The following is a 22,849-nucleotide window of genomic DNA, read 5'->3' on the forward strand; positions in this document are numbered from 1 at the left end:
AAAGAGGGAGATTTTACTATCATATCTTTCAAAAATTTGTTTGAAGGAAAGAAGGAAAGTTTACTGAAACTTATTTGAGAAAGACTTTATTGTTTAAAGCTATGTAATTCCTTCACAGAGGGAGATTACTGCAAATAAGTGAAGCTTGTGGTGTAAAATTCAAGAGGGAGAAAACTTTCTATTAGAAAAATCTTGTTTTCAAATTTCATTATGCTATGACATGTTGTGTTGCCATTAGTGCCAAAGAGGAGGATTGTTGGATACAATTGTCTAATTGTTTGTTGGCCTTGATGTCACAAAAATGTCATATCAGTTAGCTATCAACATCTACTAAGCATTCCTGAACATTACTCTACATATACAGTGTCTACCAAGTTCACTTGGGTGTCAAAGGAAAATGTGTTAGAAAGCAGTATTAACCAAGCTTTCATGGTTAACAAAGAAAAATTAGTGTTTACTGAGTTCAATCGGTTTCCAAAGAATTTTGCAAGGTTCACAATGTTAACTGAGCTTCTGATAGTTAACATAGGAAATCTTTTCAGGATCAGTGTTTACCGAGCAAGGTTGGCCAATGAAGGATTTTGTTAATTTATAGAATAAAGCTTAATTATTTTAAGCATTGATTCTAGCCAACTGTGGTAATGATTATTGGTGATTGTGACTTGTGAATGAGTTGACTTGATAATCTAAATGGTATATATAAAAGGTCAAGTTGAGAATTCTAAGTGTGTAAGAGAGGGAATGAATGAATGAGTGAGCATGCAAGTTGATTGATTGTTTGAGAAGGAAAGTGTGAAGAAAACTTTGAAGGATGGTTAGATATCCTTGAGGAGTAGCAAAGCTATATTTGATTAGATAGGATTAAGTGGAGAAGAACAAAGATGTATAATCAAAAGATTTAGTTTTATCTCATTCAGGTCATTTCATTGTTACTTTCTAATCATTTCAGTAGTGATTTAAAAATTTCTTAACAAATTTGGTTTAACAACCATTTGCAAATCCTCTAACAAGGTGATAGTTCTACTAAATTTTTCTAAAGACCTCTAACAAGGCCACTCCTAATAGGATGATTAAATCCTCTAATAGGGTCAAACCTAACAGTGTGTTTTACATCCTTTAACAGGGTTGGCTCCTAATAGGGCTCATTTCAGAAGAGTGAAAGTCAATAGCTAGTTACATTGGTGGTTTTTCCCATATTGGATTTCTATGAATCCAATGTCTCATGTGTTCATGCTATTTATTTTATGGTTGCAAGTTATTTCTATGCATGTTTAAGATTTGTTAAAGTTGGCATACACTGCACTTACCAAGTTATAGCACTTTATGTATGTTTACTGAGTGACAACAGTAAACAGTTTTATCAAACATCTAAGGGATTTATGGATTTTTTTTTGTGGTAACTAATTTACCCACACCCCCCCCCCCCTCTCAGATACTCTGTCTACATTTCCAACACCTTTGTCTTAAATGAGACCAACCTTCATGTTCCTCTTATCAAACTTCATCTTTATGTTTGTCTTAACCATCTTTCTAACATTATTTTCATTAAGAGGATTGAAACCTTCATTGCTTAATCTTGTGACCTTATTAATTAGGTCATTTCCAATAATGATCTTCCCATCACCTGGCTAGAACATATCATTGTGTACCCTACTTAGTGTGATTTGGGTCCATTTGTGATTTTTTAAACTTTGTATAAAATATATATTTAACTAGATTCAAGCCATCTAGGTGTGCATACCCAAACTTCAAGGATAATTCATTGTTGCACATGATGCCAAAGTCTTGATGAATTTCAACATCACCAATGCTCTTTATCTTATAGTGCATGTAACTTCTAATATCCTCGACATGAAACACATTTTCTTGAAATTGTAAAAATGTTCCCAATAGATCATCCAATAGAGAAACAAATGGATTTTTCTTGAACTCATATCATGGTCTATCACTTACATCATACATGATCTAACTAGCCATTGATATGTAACTATAAATACTGAAAAATTTATTAAATACCTTGAAACCACAATTTAGGGCTTTTGCAAATTTCTACTTCATAAACTTCACTTTGCACTTCAATTCACTATCAAATCACTCTTTAATTTACTCAAGACATTTCACATGAACAAGTAGAACATAAAATATTTCTGACAGTCCTTAAATCATTCCAAATTAGACTGCACATTAAATGCATTTCTACCACAAAGTAAAATGCTATCTTTGTTTACTAGTAACCTTGTTTTCTCAATTCACACTTACTTCCATCATATCTATACTTGTTCACTTGACCATAGCTTCATCTCTATGTCTTCTACCTTTTATTAATTGCACAACTTTCAATGCACTCTCTAACATTAATTTTGACCAATTAATGCTTTGTGTCTACTAGAATTGCTTAATTTAGGTAGGATGAGTCACAAACAATCTATGATGTCAATGTCCCATTAGTTACATCAAAGTATTTATCTTCTAGAACTATATGTGAACTTTTTGGATTACAAAATTTCACAAATGCTTCCTTGAACTCATTGAGATGTCCCTTAACTACTTCTTTCTAAATGTTATACTTCCATTTTCATTCCTTCTATCATTTCTTTTGTTGTTACTTCCGTGACTAGGATTTCTATTAAAGTTCCTTCTGTCCATTCTGAAAAATCTTGTAGTGTGTCCAAAGTTATTGCATAACTAACATACATGTGCATTTCTCATTTGATTGGTTCCATTCTGACTTTCAAGTGCACTACAATTCCTTGCAATGTATCTAGGATTGTTATACTTGTAACACACAAACTTCTTTCTCTCACCATTAGGTCTCTCCCCATCACTAGATCTACTCTAAAATCTACCTCTTCATTTACCTATAGGGTTATTATTCCTAAACATTCTACTATTCCTATTATTACCATCAAACTTAGGTCTCTTACAATCTATAACTTTATGTCCATAACCATGAAACTTATAATATTAGAAATTAGTAATAGTTTTAAAATACTTACCTATGAGATCTCTCTTAATATGTCCAACTTCATTTCATATGAAAAATTTGCCTCTAAATTCATGTCTAACTTCTTTGGATGAATCATCTTTCTTAAGTTCATCAAGTTGCTCTGTTATCTTAGATTCTTCATATTTCTTAGAGAAATAAACTATCTCAACTTCTTTAGATGTTTGGATCATATTCTACTTAGTTTTATTTAGGGCTCCTACAATATGATCTAGATCTTTCCTAATCTCAATTTTCTTTTCTAACCTTTTTTCAATAAGGTGTCCAAGACTTGTCTTGTCATAAGAGGGTCTTTGGTGAAATATTTGTTCATCAATTTTCTCAGAAAAATCCTTTCACAATATTGTCATACTTCTCCAACTTAACATGTTTTATCATAATAGAATCTAATTCAGATGTCATTTTACTCAATTGGAATCTAAGGTTTGCATTCTTGGATTTTGAATCAGGTTTACTCTTAATGCCACTAGTCTTAAGAAAATATCAATTCAACAAACTTCAATTCATGTTTCAAGATCTCATTCTCTTTCTTGAGATTTTCTATATCATCATTATCACTAGTCTAAACAATTAATTCTTTGCCATATTTTAGATCATCAATCTTATCTTTTAGTTTGCCAATATACAATTTTGAATCCTTATATCTATCTTTCAAGTTGTCTCTTTCTTCTATAAGAAAGTCTATCTTTTCAAAAGCTTATTCTATATTTCTCTTCAACTATTCCATATTCATAGGGATCTTACTTAAGTTGTTAGGCCTCTTCAAAGTAATTGTGCTTTGATACCAATTGTTAGAAATAGATAATAATGGAGGGGGGGTGAATTAGTATTCTACAAACTTTTTCCCACAACTAAATATTATTAATTACTTTATAACATACTTATGAAAGTAAACCAGCAATGCTAAATACTAAATATAACCATGCACATAGAGAACTCATAACACAATTATTTGTTGACTAGGAAAACCTTGGCCAAAAGAAATTCTTGTATAGATGATACCCACAAGATGATAACTAAACAATAGGATTTGGTTAAGGATATTGACCCTATTAGGAGTTTATGAAGTACATATAGTGTCTCAAGTCCTTGTTAGAGGACTAGGCATTGTTAGAGGCTCAAACCTATTGAGAGTTTTGTCAACCCTGGTAGGAGTTGGTAGAACAATTACAATGTATACAAGAAGATCCCAGTACCCTAATATGCAATTATATAATTTAGTTCATCACAAGATAAGTATACATACAACACTTGCTTACTACTATAACTAACACTTTCTCTGATCATACATCAAATTTCACATCACAGAAGGCTTACTTATCATTCAATCTCTAATTAGAATAGTTTGCATCACTTACAACTTACACATCACTTCACACTAGTTGTGCAACATAAGATGTTTACTTATATCTTGCACATTCATAAATTACTTCTCAGTTGACTTCCATGTCTTCACAAGATTGACATAATATAAAATAACTTATGGATCAATATCCACATATTCAGCTCATTATGACTTAGTAATTATTTTGTAACCAAAATATTTAGTTAAGCCATACAAATCAATTTTTTGATATGCTCTATTTTTCTATGTTAAAAACCCGCACTGGTATTTTAATCATAACTCATTTCATACTATCTATACACATCTACACACTAGCACACATCATCATGATATTTTCATGTAGCTTCCCTCAACTGCACATTAGCTAACTCTCAATGATTCATCTGTACACTTAACATATATTCTTTGTATTGCAGTAAACTGTCTAACACTTAGACAATTATCTAACTCTAAATACATAAATAAAATGTTAAATGTGTTTTTCCATAAATGAAAACCATCAAGACATCAATCTAACCATATTGCAAATAGAATATACATGCTATCACATGCACTTAGAATGCTATAATAGGGTCTATAATTGTTTCAATAGATATCTCTCTTTTGTTCCACATGGCTCCAGTATTCTTCTCAATCGCCTCTTTAGAATTGCTCCTCATGCTCTTAGATCTATGAAGGGTAGGATACCCTATAAATTTGTGTATGAATCACTTAGATATTTTGATAAGGCCATTGTTGTTAGATTGTGGTGACTGATCAAGAAAGTATTATACATACTTCATAAATTCTTTGGGGCTCAAGGCATCCTCTCGAAAAAACTATTTGGAGCCCTATTTTATCTAATGCATGCAACAGATGAATAACAGGGCCAAAGGCTCACCTAGCTATCCAAACCACCATGCAAGGGTTAAGACAACAAAATAAAAAAAAAAGAAACAAAAACCAAAGGAGGAAGAAGAGTGAAATACTTTTATTGATTCAACAAAATATCTTCATACAGACCCAGCTATAAGGCCTTCTAGGTTATAGCCAATTACAAATACATTCACATTCAAAGATCCAACTAGAAATTCACACCTTCAGTTCTGCTCTCTATCTTCTTCTTTTAAAAACTTCTTTTTTAACTCCAAGCCTAAACACTCTATATATATACTTGACAAAATGTCTTATAGATCATTTTAGAACATTGCATAAGAGGAGGGCTAACCCAACAATGGTCTGGACACATCCCAATAAAATATCTTAACATAAATGTCACAATTGAAATAAAACCCACAAGTTGTCTTGCACAAATCATGTCCAAGTACTGGCACTCAGCATACATTAGCTAACTTGACATATGAAGGAGTGCTACAATAAATCGGCACCAACTAAGTGCTACAGTAACTCAGTACTAAGTGCTACAGTAACTTGGCACATGAAGGAGTGCTACAGTAACTCGACACTAACTAAGTGCTATAGTAACTTGGCACCAACTAAGTGCTATAGTAACTCATCACCAACTACGTGCTATATTAAATTGGCACCAACTAAGTGCTACAATAAGTTGGCATCAACTAAGTGCTATAGTAACTTGGTACCAACCTACAAAATGAAAAAAAAAAAAAGCAAGATAACAAGGTAACCCAGGATGCTCCTACATTAGGACAACTAGGGTTAAAAGAAATGATTCTCCTAAATCATTGAGATGTCCCAACCTGAGCTAAATTCAACTCAAATTGAGAAATCCATGAAGCATCTTCAATAGGTCTATTATTCCACTTCACTAAATATTCATAGTAATTTTTTCCTCTTGTGCTCCTGCCAACTCTCTAATCCAATATCTATTCAACTTCTTCAATCTCCTTCTTAGGTTAATCATCTGATATAACAACTTCATCTTCTAAGTCATGATACTTATAAAAATCAACAATATTGAATATAGGAGATATATCTATGTCATTAGGTAATTCAATTTCATAAGCATTACCACTATCAAACTTCTTCAGGATCTTACAAGGTCCAAATTTCTTCATCTTTAGCTTATTGTATGTTCCAACTAGGAATCTTCCTTTCTTCAAATGAACCATCACTTCAACACCAACTTGAAAATCATGGTGTCTTCTAGACTAGTCAACATTCTCCTTATACTTTTGATTAATTTGTTCCAACCTTAACTTTACTTCCCTATGCAAAGACTCCATAAAATCAGCAAATTCTTCTCCTGCAGTGCTTCTCTTTTCTTCAAAAACAACATCTCTCAAATTTGATATACCTCTACGATGTATTCCAATAACAATCTCAAAAGGTGTCTTCCTTGTACTCCTATTCACAACATTATTATATGCAAATTTAGCTTGGGCCAATACCATCTCCCAATTACTTGGCGTATTCCCAACTAAACATCTTAGCAAATTACCCAAGCTTTTATTTATAACCTTAGTCTATCCATCTATTTGTGGATGGAATGTAGAACTAAAATTCAATTTAGTACCCATATTTTTCCATAAATTCTTCCAAAAATAACCAACAAACTTACTATCTTTGTTACAAATAATGCTTCTTGGTAATCCATGCAATCTGACAATCTCTCTAAAGAAAAGTGCAACAACATTCAGCATCTGATGTCTTCTTACATGGTATGAAATAAGCCATCTTAGAAATTTTATCCACTACAACAAATATGGAATCATACCCTCTCACTACCTTAGGCAATCCAAGAACAAAATCCATACTAATGTTAGTCCAAGGTTTCTCAGGAATAGTAATAGGTGTATACAAACTAGTATTTTTACTCACCCCTTTTGCAACTTGACAAAATCCACAACTCTTTACAAATTTCTGAACATCCTTATACATTTGTGGCCAATAATACTTCTCTTCCAACAAACTCAATGTCTTATCAATTCCAAAATGTCCAGGTGATCCACCACTATGCTTTTCCTTAATCAGATTCAACCTCATAGAACTTCTAGGAATACACAACTAAATTCCTTTGAACAACATACCTTATTGAATGAAATACTCATCATACTTACTTATGTGATCTATCAGATTTGGTACTCTGCACTCTCTCCACACCTCAGAAAAATCAGGATCAACATCATACAACTCTTTCATTTCATCAAAACCAAGAAATTTAACCTTCATTTTAGTCAACAAAGAATGTCTCCTACTTAATGCATCAACAACTTTGTCAGTAACTCCACTCTTATGCTTAATGACAAATGTGAAATTCGACAAGTACTCAACCCACTTCATATGTCTCTGATTTAGTTTATGTTGACTTCCTAGGTATTGTAAAGCTTTATGATTGGTATACAACACAAACTCCTTAGGCATCAAATAATGTCTCCACTTCTTCAATGCTTGAATAATAGCATAAAACTCTTAATCATACATAGAATATTTCCTTTTAGCATCATTCAACTTTTCACTAAAGAAAGAAACATGCTTACCTTCTTGACTTACTACAGCTCCTATTGCATTATCACTTGCATCACATTCAACTTAAAATACATTTTTGAAATTAGGAAAAGCCAATATAGGTAATTCAGCAACCTTTTGTTTCAAGGTCTCAAAACTCCTATTATCTCCATGTGTCCATTTGAATTCCTTTTAATCTCCCCTCATTGTCTCAGTCATAGCATTACAAACAACACTGAAATTCCTTATAAACTTCCTATAGAAACTAGCCAAACCATGAAATGATCTTACCTCACCCACATTCTTAGGTGTAGGCCATTCCAAAATTGCTTTAACCTTTTCAAGATCCATCTTCAATCCATCAGCTGAAATCACAAATCCCAAATACACAATTTCCTCTTGCATGAAAGAACACTTTTTTTAGATTAATCAACAAATTTTCCTCTTTCAACCTCTACAATACTTGTCTAGTATGCTCAAGATGTTCTTCCTTAGTTTTACTGAATATCAGAATATCATCCAAATAAACAATCACAAACTTACCCAAAAATATTTCTAAAATTTCATTCATCAACCTCATGAAAGTTCTAGGTGCATTAGTCAAACCAAAAAGCATAACCAACCATTCATACAAACCATTTTTTGTCTTGAAAGTAGTCTTCCATTCATGCCTTTCTCTGATTCTAATCTAATGATAGCCACTCTTCAAATCAATCTTGGTCAAATACTTTTCTTCACTCAAATAATCCATTATGTCATCCATCCTTGGCATAGAAAACCTATATTTCACTGCTATCTTGTTAATGGTCTAGAATTAGTACACATTCTCCATTCTCCATTCTTTTTAGGTGCTAATACAATAGGTACAACACATGGACTCAAGCTTTCTCTAATCAAACCTTTTTACAACAACTCATGCACTTGCTTGTTAAGTTCTTCATTCTCTACAAGTGTCAATCTATATGGTGTTTTGTTTGAAATAGTAGCCCTAGGAATTAGATCCATACAATGACTTATACTTCTTACTAGAGGTAAACCATTAGGAATATCATCAGCAATAATGTCTTTATACTCATTCAAAAATCTGCAATTTCTTCTACCACTTGGTCAATACTTCCATTTGTCACTCAATCACCACTAACTGGTACTCGGTTAACACTATTTTCTTGCACTCAGTCTCCATTGAAAAAACTTAGTTTTCTTGGAATTATAGCCAACAAGACTTGATTCTTTTTCATTTCCTTTTCAAATTATTTTCCATTAACCATGCAAATTTTTATAACAATATAATTAACCTCATCTGGACTTTTAATCAAAGGTAGCAATGTTTGTTTCTTCCCATTTACTCAAAGAGTATATTTATTCAGTCTTCCATCATGTATAGCATATCTATCATATTGCCAAGGTCTACCCAACAAAATATGACAACAATCTATGGGCATAATATCACACAAATCTTCATCAAAGTAATGTCCAATTTTGAATTTCACAAGGTATTGCTCACTTACCAATATCTTATGCTCATCTTTGATCCATGAAACATGATAAGGTTTGGGATGTTTCAGCCTCTTCAACTACAACTTGGTAATTGGCTCTTCTGATGCTAGATTTTTAGAACTTTCACTATCAATGATCACTTTGCAACATTTTTTAGCCATCTTACATCTTGTCTTGAAAATACTTCTCCTTAAAACAAGTTCATCATCACTTCCTCTATTACATAAGGTTCTTCTCACCATTAGATTTTCTCCAGCCTCAGGTACACTTGGTGAACTCTCAATGTCTTCTTAAATAACAACATTTTTATTATTCTGCCCACTTTTAAAGGATCTAGACTCAAAAGATCTATTCCCTTCTTTTCCAAATCTAAAAAAATTACCACGAAATCCACCTCTAGAATAAGAATTACCTCTTCCTCAATAAGAATTAGTGCCTCCTTGGTAGCAATTACCACTTTTTCATTCGTTCTTTCCTTTCTCATCATTCTCCCATTTACATTTTCCTTTATCCTGCATAGAACTATCAAATCTACCACTTTCTCCATAAGATCTACCTCTTCCTCTCTAGAATCTACCACCTCTACCTATTTGTCTTTGTTCATGCTTCTTTGTCAAGATCTCCTCAATTTTCAAGGCATATTGATATGCTTTTTCTACACTTTCCAACTTTATAAAACTTATTTCATATTGAATTTCAAATCTCAACCCATTAATGTACCTTGCAATTTTCTCAACATCATCATTCACATGTCTAGATATGATGTCCAATCTATAGAATTCCTCAATATATTCTTTCACAATCATGTCCTTTTGCTTCAAATTTTGCATCTTTCTCAACAAGCTAACTTGGTAATTAGTAGGGAGGAATTTGTTCTTTACCTTGTTCACCATCTTTGGCCAAGTTTTGATCTTCTCCTTTTCTCTCCTTTGTCTATCAGTTTGCAAGTGCTCCCTCCATAGTGATGAATGACCTTTAAGCCTAGTGACTGCAACCTTCATGACCTTTCTATTATCAGGAGTGTTTTCATACTCAAAGAACTTCTCCATATCAGAGATACAATCTAGCACAACATTGGTATCCAATTTTCCATCATAGGGAACAACTTCTACAATAAGCTTTGAATTTTCCCTAGACAACACTTGATACAATCTTTCCTCATCTTGATCTTCTTTAGGTTTTAGATTATTGTTTGGTGCTACCACTTCATCATCACTCACATCTTCAAGATGCACTCCTCTCCTCTGGGTTGTCTCCATGGCATCTAATCTAGCTGCAATTTGTCTCAACTGATCCAATATAGCATTATCAACATTATTTCCTCTACCATGAACCATTTTTACAAATCAAGTTCCTACAAGATCATAACCCTCTACAAGTTATAGGTCAAATCCACAGATCTACCACCCTACAACCAAATCCAAATTAGGGTCTACATGATCCAATCTCAACAAGGATGAACCTCAAGCTTTGATACCAATTGATGCAAGAAAGAAATGAATAACTAGGCCCAAAGGCTCACCTAGCTATCCAAACCACTATGCAAGAGTTAACACAATAGAAGAAAACACAAGGAACAACAACCAAAGGAGGAAGAAGAGTCAAATACTTTTATTGATTTAAAAAAATATCTTCATACATGCTAGCTGTAAGGCCTTTTGGGTTACAACCAATTAAAAATACATTCACATTCAAAGATCTAACTAGAAATTTGCATCTTCAATTCTGCTCTCCTATCTTCTTCTTTTAAAAACTTTTTTTTAGCTCTAAGCCTAAACACTATATATATATATATATATACTTGCCAAAATGTCTTAGAGATCATTATAGAACATCACCTAAGAGGAGGGCTAACCCAACAATAGTCTAGAAACATCCCAAGAAAAGATCTTAACATAAATGCCATGATTGAAATAAAACCTGCAAGTCAACTCATAGAAATCATGTCCAAATACTGGCACTCTGTATACACTAGGTAACTTGACACATGAAGGAGTGCTATAGTAACTCAGCATAGAACTAAAGGTGCAAATTTTTAGTTGGATCTTTGAATGTGAATGTATTTGTAATTGGCTGTAACCTAGAAGGCCTTAGAGCTGGGCATGTATGAAGATATTTTGTTGAATCAATAAAAGTATTTTACTCTTCTTCCTCCTTTGGTTTTTTTTCTTGTGTTTTCTTTTGTTGTGTTAACTCTTGCATGGTTGTTTGGATAGCTTGATGAGCCTTTGACCTTAGTTATTGATCTATTGCCTACATCGTTATCAAAATTTTGGGCTGACATGTAATTATTTGTTATAACCCTAAAGTGGTAAAAATATTTGTATAAAAGGGCTTAGGGTTAGGGATTATTTCATAAGGTGATTCAAAAATTGGTTCTTTCTACAGTATTGAGCTATAAGGGATTATAGATTGTAATAAGGTTGAAATCACTGGATCGTAAAAATATTGGACTTGCTATTTGGTGGACATAGCCCAAGGTTTGGGTGAACCAAATTAAATCTTGGTGTCTTGTATTCTTTTCAATGTGATCTATTATTATTTTTTATTGGTTATATTTTCATGTAATTGTTATTTTTGTTTGTGGTTTAATCGTAACAATTCTCCAACCATAACTTATTATCATGAATTCTACTCAAAACTAACTTTATCGACTCAAATTTGAAAACCTAGAGAAAATACAATTTTTTTTTATTCCTTCAAAACACTATTCTCATGTAATTTATAATATATTTCCCTAATTTATAGATCTCCATTTTTTAGAAATTGGGAATAGCGAGAGAGGGGGCAAATCAATATTCTACAAAGTTTTATCACCAACTGAATATTGTTTGTTATTTTGAACCATGCATAAGAAAGTAAATAAGTAATGTTGAACAATAATAATAACCATGCATAAAGAGAACTCATAACACCATATTTTGTTAGCTAGGGAAACCCTAGCCAAGGGAAAATACTAGAGGGGATGATACCTGATAGATTATGTACTAATATAGATGTTCCTTGTTAGAAGATGGACCTAGTTAGGAGTCTATAAAAATATTGAATAAATAGAAGTCCCTACTAGGAGACTTTGAATCCCTATTAGGAGATTCCAACCTTATTAGGAGTTGTAATGCAATGGATGCAAGAGGAACTCATTGCCCAAACATGCACTTTGAATTACAAGAAGACCTCGCTACCCAAACAAGTAACTAAACCTTAGGTTCCTCAATTATAGATTTGTAGATGTTGTAACTTCTTCCTTGGTTAATATATAATGTTAGCTCAATCTTGGATCACAAAATCAGGTTCTCAAAAACTTCACATATATTTCTTCACAAATAGTTCACATATAACTTTTCAAATCAAAAAGCACACTTAATCTCACAAGATGTCCTTTGCATAAATACCATGCCTTTTTACAAAAAATTTCTTAGTCATCTAAGGCCAAAATATACTTTTTCAACATAGAGTAAACATCTAGGATGTCATCCCTAATTGGTCAAGTAATTATTTTGCAAACAAAATAATTCCTTTACCTTTAATTTTGGTATTCTATTTACTAGAAAATAGTGAATATCACATTTCTATATAGTCTATACTAATGTTTGAGGTTAAAAACATCATCATTAATATGTATACTACTTCCAAATGACTTTTTTCCCTCAAATAAAATCATATAAACAAGTTATACATCAAAACAATACACTAATGTAAACTAGTTTCATACTTAGACAATTTTCACCAAAACAAAAGTATCTTTATTTCTGAGGTTGTCTACAAAATGTACATCATGTGTTGCCATAAATGACAATAATTACATCACTACAAATAGATAATTATCCACAATCTCCCTCTTTGGCATTGATGGTAACAAAGTGAGGCAAATTGGCTAAGTGAGAAAAATTTACCAAAATTACAATACATAACATCTATTATGTTACATATACTTCATATTACATACATTGTTTATGTTGGTTTTTTAAAAAAACTACTAAGCAACAAAATTCTCAATACCAAAATGACATCACTCACACAATCTAAGGATTAGCCAATTCCTATTAACAATTATATGTGCAAACCATTTGGATCCAACTTCAACAAAAGCAAGGGTGGTTTTCTACTCTTTAGGCTCTACAAAACTAGGGTAGGTATACCCAGGGATGATTCAAGATTGGGAAACACTATATGAGGATTATTTTAGTTTCATTCTGATTCTCATCTCAAATCCTCAAATACATGCATAATTCATGATAATTTGATAAACACATCCCATATAACAGATTTGGCCAAAATTCTTCTATAGGTCTGCACGTGTTATCAATAGTAGTGGCTAACTGAAGCTAAAACATTCCATGCAAACAAGTACTAGCCAACTTTGAAGATCTTCAAGAAATAAAAGTAAAATTGATTATAATTCTACATTTTAAAACCATTTATGACATATTTCTCTTCTAGCTAAATCAATTTGACCAGTGCCTACTCCATTAGGGTTCAAAGTCTACTACAAATCCTTAGATCTAATTTGTTGCCTTACACAAAATATTATTAGCAATTCTTATCAGAATTCATCATTCAAAAATCCTTTCTACTACTCTAGCAACCTTATCACATTCATCAAAGCTTTTACTTTATCCATTGAACTAATAACAATGATGAACAGCTATACAACCTAACTGGATTGCATTCAATTATGCAAGCCTTTACTCATACAATATCAAGATGACCAAGTAATCAAAATGAGACAAAATTTAGAAAGAACTGATATGGGGATAGCTCATAATTTGTATTCATTTTCTTTGAAAATTGTATACATTTGCAGTAAACTTAGAATGACCTTAAGAATAAACACATAGATCATTCTATATTCATGTATTCTTAGGAACTAACAAAGAAAATACATCATAAAATTTTCTCCAATATTGGACCAAGGAAAAACTAGGTATATCACCTAGAAACAATAAAAATCAGACCCTTCCTCTAGCTCTGGAATCTCACTTATATAGTGTGAGATGTAACAAGCTTTAGGCTAAGAGAAAATGGCAGTTGTCCTTTACAAGAAATATTTACATACACCTATCACAAAATGAAAAAATGTGACTAACAGAAAGACTTTTACATCAAACATTCTTTTTGTGGGCCTTTTCTGTTACATCCTTTGGAATTGATAGAGTACAATGATTTGATTCTTCTATCAATCTGATTCCTCAAAATAAGTGACCATGAGGCTTGAAAGTGATGTCTCCTCTTCAGTTACCTGCAAGTTTACTTTAACTTGGGGATTTTATTTATCTTCATCATCAACTGTTAAAGTAACAGTTACACTTGCATCATCATCTACCTCTTTATCTTCTAACATCTACTCTGTAGACATGAATTTATCTTTCCACTCATTATAAGTAGTGTCATCTGGCCAATCAAAATTTAGGACTTCTCTTTTTAGAGTTATTTGGGAATTTGCAATTGCCTCCACATCAACCAATTCTTTTTTGATGGAGTTATAGAATATCTGCACTTGAACCAACTCCTAATTTTTCATAACCCATAACAAGTGTCCAGTTTCATTTATAACTTTATTTATCCTTTCACAAAAAATCTCATCAAACTCCCTTTTCTGTTCCTCTTTTTCCTTCACTTTATCAATAGTGTTTAATGCACAAGGGAATAAATCAAACTTTTCTACAATATACTTGGAAAAACAAATAATTAGTCTTTTTTGAAAAGAATTTTGCTTATCATCAAATCCTTGCAATTTATTCAACAAGTCAAAGATTTTTTCTATTTGATGACAAGACAATTGGATGACATATATACACATATTAGTGACATCTTCATTTCTTTCTGTCCACTACTACACAAGGCATCTGAATATAGCTTCATCTCTCTTCAATTCATCCCTGATGGATGCAATCCTTTCCAATAAGTCAAAACATAATGACCACTCAATTCTATCTACTAAATACATTATACCCTACCTTATTTTCTCCTCAAACTGATTATTTAATTCTACATGCAATGCATACAACTTAATCTTTTCTTCTTCAAAATATTCTACATGTAGAACTATGGCCTTTTAGGGGTATCTGGTACCTCAACAATTGGAGTGGACTTGAAAGGTTCAATACGTGGCTTGGGAGGCTATACAATCATGGGTCTACATTTGAGATACTTTGTTTTCCAATGATTGTATCTACATACTCGTTTCCTCATATGCTTTCAAAACTTCTTCAAACCTAGCATTGAGTTGGGAAAATCTATCTTCTTCCTGGCCAGATACAACACTACCAAATTTTAACATTTCTAAGGCCATTCCTATTATCTACTTACTACCTACTTCACCAGAGCTAAAAACTATGAATGCACCAGTATGCTCTACAGTTGAAATTTCTTACATTCTAGTCTTGTCTCTTTTTTCAATTGACCAAATAACAAGGGCTTGGTGGTCATCACTAAAATTGACTCCTCTATGAGCCTATAATATCTCTTCTTCAGTTTTAAATTGGATGTCCTTTTTCTTCCTTACTAAATCAAAAACCATGGCGTTCACTATATCCCATTATGGAAAAATAAGGACTCCTGACTGTCTAATTACTTGCCTACTGGCCTCAGGGGTAAATTGAGCAAAATCTTACCCAAATTTAGACTTTACCTCCTCCTTAATAGTAGAATCTAATTTATTAGGTTGTTCTACCTTTATTTTTTCACAAGTCTTCTCAAAATTTCCCATATTTAACCTCCACAAAAATTGTGCAAATGCTCTAGACTTGACAAAATTCTAGTCATTAATAAACCTTTCAAAGGCTTGGGCAACTATGGGGTCAATTTCCTTACCTTGGTAATTAGAAACAATTAAATCCAAGGAAGGTGTAGGTGGTTCTTATGGCTCTCCAATCTTCAAATCTATGGGGGTAACAATTACATCTCGCTCTCCACCAATTTGTCTAAGCTATACTCTTAGAGATGTTTCATCATCAATTATGATTGGAGACTGGCTTGAGGAATATTGCTCCACTTGGGAAGAAGACCCTTGCTCTAACTTTTGTCTTTTTGGAGCACTGGCTACAGGTGGGCATTCTAGCCTTGGTCTCTACTGAGGGGAAGCCTGTTGCACATTCTAGGTCATCACATACCCTACCCTTTTCTGCAAAGTGTACTAACCAGGAAACACCACATTTCTACATTTTATTCTCTTCTACACCTCTACAGCCTTGTTTGGATAAGCCTTGACATATGCATCTTTCTTGTCATTCATGGCTTGTATTATCACAACAACATTATTCATCAATGCCTGCATCTTGGCTCCCCAATATTTCTTTTCTTTCAATGGATCATAATGGAGGTCAAAAGCATTAATGAATTCTATGGTTTTTCTATATACTATCCATTTCTCCTTTCTCAATTCCTATTCTTGCAAAGTAAAAACATTTCTAATCACTTCCTCTGAATAGTATACTTATTGCACCATGTGAGAAGCTTTTATTCTCTCTCTTAAGAGATCATAGAATCCTTCAGGATCAATAAACCTAGTGTGAGACTCTGCCATGTTATATCTATCTAAGAACAAATTCAAATGCCTCCACCCTTTCCTTACAAAAACAAAATCATCTGCCATGGTAACAATTTGAAAAAATGTTCCCTTCTTAGGAAACTCCCTCTCATCTATAGTGCCTATTTGCCATAACAACTCAACTACTCCTATCTTCAAAGGCACATGAAATGGTAGCACATGAGGCTTTCCTAGGAAGCCATATACTCTTATCACTATTGAAACATTATTGGATATGATATCCCCCGAATTATGACTAACCAATAACCCTTTTGCATGGTCCTTGGGTCTGACCAATTCTAATAGTGCTTGTGGAATTCCAGGGTTGTCTCCTCTTAGAATAATTCTAAGCTGAGATGAAAAATATCTATCAAACCTCACATAACTAGCACCTGTGGCTTCTAAGGTCATATCCACACTCCACAACTATACTGGATTCCTTTCTCCACTTCTAGTTGTTTCTAGCTCCATACCCTTGGAGAAAAAGGTGAGTCCCTTGTACAAGCATATATATATGAGTAATGAATACCAACATAAAGGTTTATCCACTATTCCCCTTGCTATCCCTACCAAACTATTGTGAATTTCCTTTGCAAGAAAAGCAGCAAAATCTAGAATAGTACTCATTCCAAATTGAAGAGTTTGAGTTATTATGAGGACAATTGAACTTGGGATCTACTTAGCTTCATCCATTCCAAAGATTTTACAAAGAGAAAGATATATGCCTGAGCCCTAGGGTTAAAATGTCTTTTCAGTAATGGCTTAGGTGTGCTAGTAGTAATCACGAACAAAGTTCCAACTTTAGTAACATGCTCCTATAATGGCCTTATCCTCAAGTACATTCTTTGTGCATCATATCTCACTTGAAAATCATCCATATCAATGATTTCATGTATAACGTAGTTAGGGTTAAGTTTTAAAAAATCATTGAACAACTCAGGGAAAACCCTAAAAGATTTACTCCAGAATGATTCTTCACCCATCCTATAATAGGATCATATTTCTTAGCTAGGTCAGTCAATAGATCACTATCAAAGAAAACTGTAGGGACTATTAATTTTCCAATGTTGAATTCCCAAACATTTCTCATGGGGGTATCTAAATTCCTTTTTGAGAACCATCTTTTGAACAATTGCAAACCCCTGATAGATACTTGGGCATCTCTTACCCAGTTTTCCCTATCATAGAAACCCTTAGCCACAACTACCCTAGGGTTCTTAGGAATGAGTTCCCTTCATTTAGTTATTTCATTTATTGATAAGGGAAATTGTTCTAGGAAATCATCATGTACAACCGTCTTTAAATAATCAATTTGCCTAGAAAATTCCTTTCGTGGAGGCATTTTTAGATTTCACACTCTTACAACAACAAATTCTTGATTTTTACAGGTTATAGATTACTTACCTGCTAAATTTTCCCTACTTTCTCTACAATTTTCTCTGCAAATTCATTGAAACCCTTGAGAAATTCTATACCCTAGCTTTGGAAATCCTTTTCACTCTAAGAAAATCTACGATGGTGTGCTTCAATAATGGAAAATTTTCATATTATACTAGTGCATTGAGTTCACATGAAGGAAACTTTGACTCATATTAATTCTTGTAACTGTTAGTTTCATGTTATGTTTCAAATTTGAATTTGACCCATCAATCTCACAAAAATTGGATGGCTTTATTTCAAAAGTAAAATGCCTTTAAAATTTTCAAGCCCCCAGCCATGTGTCAAAAGGGTGCATGCCCACATTACTTAAAACTCCTTTAACTTCTTATTGTGGGCATGTGTTATTCATCAATCTTTCCTAGATCGACAGTGGGCCAAAGTTCTTTTCTTTGATGGCCCACTCAATTGACTTAACCAATAAAATATCATCCTTTTACAACGTGCTCTAATAGAATTGACTATGACATTTAAAAATTCAGTGCCCATGACATCACTGCCTTCAACTTGGCATACCTATCATATTCCACGAATGAGTGCACTTTACTTCATCTGACCTTTCCAACATGGCATGAGTAAGCATTCCCTTTAAGTCTTAGTCCCACTATGCCTGCTTGCCTGCATTACTTAAATGTTGAGTAAGTCCATATTGCAGGCATGCGCTAGCCCTTGATCTTATTCAAATCAGCAGTGATAAAAAATCTTTTGTGACTATAATATCTAGTCAGCTAGTCAGACCAATGAGATGCTTTATCGATATTCTAGCTCATTTGACAAGTACCACATAAGACAAGTTGTTATTACCTTCTAAGAAAGGTAGGCTCATGATGTCACACTATGCCACACATCGCATTGGCACTTCCCCGTAATATTTAACATTCATGCACTTTATTATTGCAGGAATGTGATGGCCCTTGATTCTTTGCAAGATCAATGATGAGTAACCCTAAGATATAAAATTATACCTTTATTAAAGAGCGGGCCAATGATATTGTAGGGATTTCAAAACATGTGTGAGAACACTAAAAAATCTGCAAAAAGGTTTGACTAGCTCTAACAACCATGAACTTTTTTTCAGCGCACTAAGGCTGAAATGTCAGCAGGGGCTACGTGTCAAAAATTCACTTGCTTGTAATATTTAAATACCTTTCAGCTCCATATTGCAGGAATACGATGGTTGTTGATCTGATCAAGATCAATGGTCACACAAAGTTTGTGTTACATAGGACCTTTTCAAAATAAAATAATGCAATTTAGGAAAACTTTATAAGGTTTATCAAAAGATTAAAAGGTCATTCTTTCATAAATAAACCTTTAGGATAAAAATTGTCCCGCCAAAATTTATTTAAAATAATACTTTCTAAAGTTTTCAAAGGCTAGGGCCAAACAAGGCAAGGCACAAGGTTATTTGGTGAAATTTTTTGCCTAGGGTTTTTTGACCAAATTTCAAATTACTTGGAGTGCACATTTAGGGTTTTTCACTACCGAATACAACAAACAAGGGTGGTGAAAAACTAGGCCAATAGTTTACTACAAAATTTTCTTCTACACTACTCCCCCTTTGACATCAATGAAAAAGGTTGAAAGGTCCAAAAAACTATTGTATATGTGGAAATGTGACCTCGGACCTTCACATACACTTCAACATGGTCCTTACCCACAAGATCATCCCAAAATAAATATTGAATTGTCCATCCAAGAGGTCACGACCTGTTGCCTTCTAACCAGAAGGATTTTTCCTATTCATTCTCAGACTAAGAAGTAGGTAACCAGAACCTTTAATACAAAGGATTTCATGCAATAATATGATATTTTATTTAAGCTAGATGATGTGCAATTTTAATCTAATAACAAGTACAAGAGAATTAAACTAGACAGATGTATATCTAATCTAATATGACATTAATGCTAAGCAATTCAAAAATCCATGACAAGATTGAGTAATCGAGTATGCAATTCGATAATATTTTGATGCAATTCAAATTATAACCTCCTAAATGAGGAATTAGAAGCCTCTTAAATAGAATTCCTAAAATCAATTAACAGTTGAGAGCAACTCAAATCAATGGTCAAGATTGAAGTAGAGATTGAGTCAAGATGGAAGATTCCTAGTGTAGTTGAGGTTAACTAACTCAGATCCTAAGTGTAATAAGTTAACTAGAATTCACCCAAGTGTGAGAATAAGTGGATTAAGCCAATCCCAATTTGAGAGGCAGATCACTTGGAATTCCCATTCCTAAATTGGAGAGATGAAATTGGAAGGTTATTTAATTTAATAAAAATGAGATATGACCTCATAAATGCATATTCCCATTAATTGAAGAATTACATTCAATAAATAAAATTAGAGGATTATTAAATTAAATAAATTTAATTCCTTAGTACATTAGCCTTAGGAGATAATTTTAGATAAGTAAAGTATAAACACTTCAAATTAAATCAAATCTTAATAAATAGGTTTAATGTAGCTAATTTGAGTCAACACTTTAGGAATTAAATAAACAACATGATTAATGCAGATTAGGGTTTTTTGCATTGGACAATGAAGTCAAGTAGAAAAAAATAGAATGAGAATTGCCTAATGAAATATGACTTTAGGATTAACCAAAATAGACCAGAATTGGTTGAGATGGCAATGAGCCAATTTTGGAGTATTACATTTTTCCCCTCTTTGAATGAATGTGTGAGCAACATGCTCAATTCAAAGAAAATCAGAAAGCATAATGCACAGATCAAGAAATGAGATTGATTCTACAATTTGATGACGTAGAAACCAATTGATAAGTTTTTAAATATTATCTCTAGAACAAAGCTTAACTTTAAGGGATCCAGATAGAACACCTAGATACCTAGATTGAATAAGCTTTTAAAGATTATCTCTAGAATGAAGCTTAACCATAAGGAATCCAAATAGAACACCTAGATGCCTAAGTTGAATAAGCTTTTAAAGATTATCTCTATAATGAATCTTAACCATAAGGAATTAGGATAGAACACCTAGATACCTAAGTTTAATAAGCTTTTAAAGATTATCTCCAAAACAAAGCTTGACCTTAAGGGATCCAAATAGAACACCTAGATACCTAGATTGAATAAGCTTTTAAAGATTATCTCCATAATAGAGCTTAACCTTAAGGAATCTAGGTAGAACACCTAGATACCTGTAAGTGCACTTTTAGTACCCCTATATCAAAATTCCAAATTTGGTTGTCTAGGTCAGTTTTCTCATATATGGCAAATGACCTGGTTCAAAATAAAATCCACCCAACTTCTATCATTAGTGGATATAGACTTGCAATGAGGGAAGCTTGCAAATACATTGATGCTAAATTAGTTTTCAAGGATGAGAAGTTTGGAAATGATTTTATTATCAACTGCATGAAGACTAGCATGTCTTCAAAAATTGTAGCTACTGACAATGACCTATTTTCAAAAATGGTTGTTGAAGTTGTCCAAGCAATAAAAACTCCTGGAAACAAAGGTGAAATGAAGTATCTAATAAAGGGCATCAATATTTTGAAGGCACATGGATAGGGATCAAAATATAGTTATCTATTAAACGGTTATACCCTAAAAACTAGTTGGGTAGCTCAAGGAATGCCTACAAGAGTGGCCCCAGTAAGAATTGCATGTTTGGATTTCAATCTTCAGAAGACAAAAATGTAGATGGGAGTGCAGGTTCTTGTTACTGATCCAAGGTAGCTTGACATGATCCGTGAAAGAGAAGTAGATATATCTATCATTCCTTGGCTCTATAGATGAGTTTGTAGAAGAACGCATTGCTGATGATGATGCAATCTTAGTTAAGGGACCAAAGAGTGCAAGGGCGATTTCCATAATTCTAAGAGGAGCTAATGATTATATGCTAGATGAAATGGAGTCTAACACTGTAAGTTGCTAGTGGTGATGCTATTGAAGTAACTTTATCTGTATACTTGGAGATTTTGGCAACTACCTTGGGTTCTTGAAAATAACTTGCTATCGCAGAGTTTACAGAATATTTTTTTAATCATACCAAAGGTTCTTGTAGTGAACGTTGCAAAAGATGCTATAGAGCTTGTTGCAAAACTTCATGCCTACCATCGTAGTGCTTAAACAAAGTCTGACAAACAACATCTTTCAAACATGGGACTCAATCTTATAAAAGGGCAAGTGAGAAATAATCTCAAAGCAGGTGTTCTTGAGCTAGCAATGAGCAAAGTCAAAATCATACAGCTTGCAACTGGTGATGCATCTATTATTGGAGATGTGAAGATTTTTGTTACTAGTAATCCTAAGATTGATCCGATAACTAAGCTTTTCAACTTCTTGAGAACTGAAGATCCCACACCTCTCAAAAATGTGGCATCTACTCCCCAAGAAGATGATAAACCATGGAAAATATTTCATTGCAAAATGACCAGATGGCGGATTCGAAGCTAGGTGAGGAGGAGAAACTCAGAAGAAATCTCTACACAGTGGACCACAAGGATCACAGACGTTTAGCTTCTCATCGAGTATAAACTAAGGAACATAGAAGAAATAGAAGCTGTAAAGAAATAGTTACAAGAAAAATGGCCATTTATTGGTCATGGAAGGCCTCAGTCGAGTATTCCTTCCAGTTACAGTGCCCACATATTAGGTGAGGCTTCTC

At 33.2% G+C, this 22,849-nt stretch overlaps 1 pseudogene; it reads left to right on the forward strand.

Annotated features, from left to right (window-relative positions):
* Window positions 1–22,638, forward strand: part of LOC149570832 (T-complex protein 1 subunit alpha pseudogene) — a 49,824-nt pseudogene extending 27,186 nt beyond the window's left edge.
* The last annotated feature ends 211 nt before the right edge of the window (window positions 22,639–22,849 follow it).

The sequence above is a fragment of the Cupressus sempervirens genome, chromosome 2 (assembly GCF_028749045.1).
Source record: "Cupressus sempervirens isolate cs-2001-9-10 chromosome 2, ASM2874904v1, whole genome shotgun sequence".
Taxonomy (NCBI): Eukaryota; Viridiplantae; Streptophyta; class Pinopsida; order Cupressales; family Cupressaceae; genus Cupressus; species Cupressus sempervirens.